The sequence below is a fragment of the Camelus bactrianus genome, chromosome 4 (assembly GCF_048773025.1).
Source record: "Camelus bactrianus isolate YW-2024 breed Bactrian camel chromosome 4, ASM4877302v1, whole genome shotgun sequence".
Taxonomy (NCBI): Eukaryota; Metazoa; Chordata; class Mammalia; order Artiodactyla; family Camelidae; genus Camelus; species Camelus bactrianus.
In genome coordinates, this window is record NC_133542.1 from 75629440 (window position 1) to 75635439 (window position 6000).

Sequence of the window (6000 nt, forward strand, 5' to 3'; positions counted from 1 at the left end):
AAAGATAACATTTATGATTTTAATATTAGAATTATATAAGCAATATGCACACTTTATAAAAAAATTTATCACCTAAAGGAGAAGAGATCTCAGAGTCTCACCTGAGGCGGGAAGCCCCATAAAAAAAGACCAGCAGGACCCCCAGGCAGGGCCACTACCCTCCTGCCCGCACCATCCAGTTCCCTGGCCCAGCGGCTTTATCTCACTCTTTGCCTCTGAAACAGCTTACTTCTAGGAAAGTGGAACTTACCCCTAAAATCTATTGGTTCCCCGAGCTAACTCCTGATTGGTCTATTTGTAGTACTTCATTTGCATGGAGCTCACTCCTGATTGGTTATCTCTCCCTCCTGATTGGTCCATTTCTACAAAGCTTGTTCCTAATTAGTCAACTTTTGTTATACCTTATTTGCATATGATGTTGGAAAGTGTAAACTGGCAGCCTATAAAAGCCTGTATAAACCTGCAAACGGTGTCCAGCTCTTGGAGTGTTAACTCCTTTGGGCCCGCTGGTATAATAAACCTGAGTTCTCCAACTCTCAGAGCGCTGCTTGGTCTCTTGCCCGGATCCAGATTGCTGTCACAACTGAGCTGTAACACACTTTCTGCAACACATCCACAGGCCGACCATTGTGAGTGGTTCGGTGTGTCTCCCTCTGGCTCTGTTGGTTTCATTCTGTCTCTGTCTGTCTGTCTGAGATGCAGATTCATTTACATATACACGTGTCTGCATGTTGACATGAGATACATGTAGTCTTACAGATGAGCTCCTGGATGCAGATGGTTGTCCACACGTATCTCATGAAAAAGGACCCCTTGGATCTCCCCTGTCAGCACGGAGACCCGCACACCCACTGGGGCAGCTGCATAGCACTGCCCATCCGCGTGGACCAGGACTGATGGACCCCGTCCCCCTCCATGGACACTAGAGTTGTTTCCAGGTCCCTGCCATTTCGGCCAACGCTGTGATGGGTCACTTGAAAATACATCTCAAAACCCTGTGCAAGAACTCCTGTGGGTGAGCCTAGGCTTAGCGCCGCAGCATGCACACGGTTCTCCCAGAGAGGCGTGTCCTCCACACCTCCCTCTGGGGGGCCCGGGGGGCCTCTGCCCCTCACGTCGTCCCCAGGGCTGGTCACCTCCAGACGAGGAACCTGCCAGTGTGACGGTGGCCGGTGCTGTCTCCACAGTGGTTACGTCTGCGTGTCCCCATCAGTGAGGTCAAGCGTCTCTGACACGTACTGACCACGTGTGCGGCCTCTCGTTGGAATTGCATGTTTGTTCTTGGGCCCTTTTAAAAGCACTGACTTTGGAGAGTTCGGGGCCCGCAGGGGGGTCCGCCCTCTCTCTGCTCCTGGGCTGAGGAGCGCAGCTCAGGTCTGGGTGCGGCCTCACCCGCTCTCTCCGCGTTTCTCGCGGTTTTGTTCGGCCCGGGAGGAGCTGGGCGTGTCCCTTCTGTCCTAGGGAGCTGCTGTCACACTTAGAATGGGGTCTCTGCCCTGAGACTGTGCACGTGTTTGCCGAAAGGGCTTCATTCTGTGCATTCCACCTTTACTCCATCGGGATTTCCCCTTCATGTAACAGAAGTGCTATTTCAGGTAGAAAAAGAAAACAAAAATGAACTATTCTTTCAAAATAGACACACAAAAAGCCGCATGTTGCACGATTCCATTTATGGAAACATCCAGAACAGGTAAAGACACAGAGACAGAGAGCAGATTAGGAGGTGCAGGGGGCGGGGGAGGGAGGGCTGGGGGCCGATGGCTTTCAGTCCCAGGCTTCCTTCTGAGGAGTGAGGCAGTCGGCTCCAAGACAGGCCTGAAGGTCACGCGGCATCGTGAGTGGACTTAATGCTTATCAACTGTTCAGCTGAAAACGATGTGAAATGAAGTTTTAATATTTTAAATTTAGAACCGAGAATATAAGACACCATGTAAAGTGTAAAGTGGAAAAAGAAAAACCCAGAACAAGAACAGGGGCGGGAAGGGACCTTCTGGGGGGGAGTGAGTTGAAGGTGTGGCTTGGGAGCCAGCACTGAGGAGGGTTCCAGGCTGGCTTCCCCGCAGGGCTGCTGGTCCTGAACCGGCTCCAGGGCTCCTGTGGGAGCAGGTGCAAGGCCTCCCCAGCCATTTAGGGCCCTCATTCTGGGGAGCCCTTTGGCAGGTACTCGCTCCAGCCTGTGTTGCCCTCGGTGGCCGTGGGGCTGCCACTCACCCAGGGGGATGGAGGGGGCGCCTCTGTTGACCAGCTCCTCACCATCTCCTGCACGGAGCTCTGAAAAGACACCGCCCGGCAGCAGTCCTGAGGATGGAGTTCTGCCTGCCCGAGGTGATGCTTTTCCACCTGCTGGACTTCTGCTCCCAGATCGGGCACAGACCTGTGTCTGCACAGCCTCTACCTGGGATGCGGTGAGGTCTGCCTCCAGGACTTAGGATGAACCTCGGGCCAAAGGTCACCACCCTAGCACCTCGTTCACCCAGCCACCTTGACCTGGTGCTTCACAGGACAGGCCCATCAGGCTTCTTCCCCCTCATCGGCCTGCTCCTGCTCGGGGCAGCCCACCCGACATGGACCATGCCTCCCCTTCCACACACACAGGGAGGGGACATAGGGCTGCCCAGGTGGGATCCCGGAGGTGGCCTGGCCTGGACCCGGCTGCCTTGGTGGTCCCTGTGTTACCTTTGGGTGCCTCCGGGCAAATGGCCAGACGCGTCTGTGGCTACGGCCTCGGGACATCGGGACACAGCAGGAGAACATAGTGCTCATTTGAGGTCTCTGGCCAAGTGAGCTGGACCGGGGCTTCCCTAGAACACACACCTGGTATCCTGGGCTCCAAGTTCTGTTGGGCTCTGTCATCAAGAAGTGAGGTGACTTCCTGGGGTGCCCTTCTCCAGGCTTCCTGCTCAGACATGAGCTCCCCAAGGGCCCCTCCAGGCTGCTGACTGCTCACCCCTGACCCCATGTCATGTCCCTGCACAGTGACACCAACGAGGAGGCCTGGGTCAGCCTGGGCCCCGGCTCAGGGGACACAACTGGGCTCAGACCTCACTCCTCCTTCTCACCAGTGATATGACCCTGGAGAATTCACGTGCCTCTCAGGGCCTCCCCAGTCTCCCCGTCTGCACAGTGGGGGTCATTCTGGCATCTGCTTCATGGCTGTCATCAGGTGCAGAGACTTGTACACACCCACAGTGCCTGCACACCCGTGGGCTGGGACCACACGTCCCTCATGCAGGCTCAGCAGTGGAAGGGCCGCAGAAGGGGCTGGCGGGGCACAGAGCAGAGCTCAGACAGGCCGGGTCTGCCTGGGACCTAGGGACAGCCACGCCCCCTCCCAGTCCCCCCAGCAGAGGACCTTCCAGTTCCTCTGTCCTGTGTCATCTCGGCCCAGAGCCCCTCAACGGCTCCCAGCGTTCCTGCCTCCTGATCACACATCCCCGTGTGATCCCCTCCCCTCAGGGTGGATGGACTTTGTGATAAAAGGGATGGGCTGTGTTTTCCAAGACTCATTTATGAAAGGTTGTGACTTCTGCTGGGTCCCCTCCCTCCTGCGTTCATTCTCTGTCTCTCTGTCTTTGTCTGTCTCTGTCTCTTATTTTCTCTCTGTCTCTGTCTCTGACTCAATGTTCTGGAGAAGCAAGATCAGATGTTATGAGCTGCCCTAGGAGGCGCCAGAGCAAAGACCCAGCCTTGGGTCCTGGCCCAGAGACAGGAGAGACCTGAGCCCCCGTCCAAACTGAATGCCACCAATAACCTGTGAGTGACCTCAGAGACAGACCCACCTGACGGAGACTCGACTGAGACCACAGCCCAGCGTCTGGGGAGTCCTCCAGGCAGAGGCTCCCAGCTGAGCTGAGCTGAGCCTGCATCCTGCTCACAGACACGGAGATGGTCAATGTTGTCCTCGTAAGTGCTAAGTCAGGGGAACGCTGTCACCCAGCACAGACAGCGGGTCAGCCTTCCAGACCCGGGTCCAGCCCTGGCCTCCTCCCTCCCACCCTCCTCTCCTCCCCAGCTCTCTCCAGTCACGCTGGCTCCTGTCCCACCCTCCTCTCTGGCCAAAGTCTCTTCGGTCTCTGAGTCTCTGCACCTTCGACCTTCCCCCGCTCACTGCTCACAGTCTGCAGGGCTGGTGCCTCTGGTCTTTCTGGTCACAGCATCCTGATCACCCTGGAGACCTTTAGACACCCCCCCCCCCAGGAGCTCCCGGCCCTCCCTCCAGGACCCTGACTCGTTTCCCTAGAGCACGTGCTCTTCTCTCTCCCAGGGATTTGCTTTCCTGCTTTTGTCCGTCTGGCCCTCCAGGCTGTGTGCTCCTGGGTGAGTGCCCAGGGCACAGTAGCTGAATGAATCAATAGAGGATCTCAGACCCCTTCCCGCCTCTGCAGCTCACACTGTGGGCCTGGAGGCTAGTAATAAAAGGTGCCTGTTGGGTCGGAGGCAGGGGGATGCCCAGAATGACCCCGGGTGTCCCTTCTCTGCTCCAGTTGCTCCATTGAGTAGAGTGGGCATAGCTGCCCCCTGGTGGTCAGTCCCTGCACCGCAGCCCCAGGCAGGAAACTAATCACATACCTTTGCTTGGGGTCCTCAAGGCAGTGGTCTCACCAGGGCCGAGGGGGCAGAGCAGCAGGACCTGCCAGCTCCTGTGGGAAGAAAGGGGCCTCAGAAACTTCCCTCGCTCCTCTCTCTCCCTCCACTGTCCCGGTGTCCAGGTCACAAGTGAGGCCTCCTCACCCAACCAGGGCAATGACTCCACCCACTTACAAATGAGGACCCAGGGTGCCAACAAGGAGGGTCTTGTCCCTGGTCCCCAATGAGTGGTCCAGGGCTCTGTCATGTTCTGCACCCCCAGGTCCCTAGTCCCCCAAGTCCCCAGACTGCCCCTGCTCAGAGGACCTCAGAGGGTAGAAAGCATTTTCCAAGGACCTGGAGGACAGTGGGTCACAGATGGAGAACGAAGTCCAACAGACTCTTCTGCAAGCTTGTGGGACCTTAGGGGTCCCCCGTCTCAGCACCCCACTTTACAGAGAGGGAGCTGAGGCCTCATCTCCCGTAGCCCCTCCACAATAGGTGGTCTCATCCCTGTTCCAGGACCCCCTGACCCTGTCTTCTCCAGGGAGCTCTAGGGGTGACCCCAGCCCAGGCAGTGCCCAGGGGACCCCCCCCCATCAGCCTGCAATCTCTCCCTTCCCCATTCTGTGGGCCTGGGCATGCTGCTACGATGCTGGATACCCCTGCCCCTGGCAGAGCTGCCCCCAACCTCCTTCTCATCCCTCTCACTTCCCCCCTCAGGGCAGTCAGTCAGTGTGTGTGCGCGTGTGTGTGCGTGCGAGCGCGCGAGGCTACCCAGGGGAATGGGCCCCACATGCGAGGGGTGAGCAGGGGTCCCCCAAGATCTGAGGGGCTCTCATTCCCAGTGTAAACCCTAGGGGAGGGTTGAGTCTGGCCTCGGAGGCGGGGACCCTCCCTGCTCCCCCGGACTCTGCCCACCTCCTGGCCCCTGGCAGTCCCCACCTCTCCTGGCTTCAGGAGGGGCTGGACAGGGACCTGCATCAGCCCAGCTCTGCGAGCACGCGCCGCGCTCTCCGCCCCGGACGGGTGACGGGCGTGGCGAGGACCAGCCCGCTTGGCGGCGCACAGGCCTCCCGCCCATGCTCACAGCGCGCATGCGCAGCACGAACCGCTCCCCGCGCGGCTCCGCTGTGGTCCAACCGTCACCGGCTCGGCAACCCCCGCGTCCCCTGAGCCCCGTGAACCCACCCCATCCCCCAATCAGATGCGAGATGTAGCATGCTGGGCTGGGTGTGCTGGACATCTGGGGACACAGGGGTCTCTGAATATACCCTCACCTGCTCTCCTGGTCCCCAGACCCCACCCCAGGGTCCAGCTCAGGACACGGCTGGGCCTGTGTGACCTGGGGGCGGCAGTGGCCACTCAGTCCGGGCAGGGAGAAGGTCCAGCCGCCGCTTCTCCTCCTCCTCCACCCCCCCACCATTTGTCCCC

The 6000-nt window shown here is 58.7% G+C and overlaps 1 long non-coding RNA gene across 2 annotated transcripts; it reads right to left on the reverse strand.

Moving 5' to 3' along the window:
• Positions 1 to 1648: 1648 nt before the first annotated feature.
• LOC105069745 (uncharacterized) lies at positions 1649 to 5645 on the reverse strand. Of its 2 annotated transcripts, none has more exons than XR_006725180.2 (5): positions 5512 to 5645; positions 4570 to 4640; positions 2677 to 2846; positions 2212 to 2271; positions 1649 to 1866 (listed from the first exon to the last, which is right to left on the reverse strand). It is a non-coding gene; the product is annotated as an uncharacterized LOC105069745 (long non-coding RNA). The 2 variants fall into 2 exon arrangements; XR_006725179.2 differs by having other exon boundaries at positions 5488 to 5623.
• Positions 5646 to 6000: the final 355 nt, after the last annotated feature.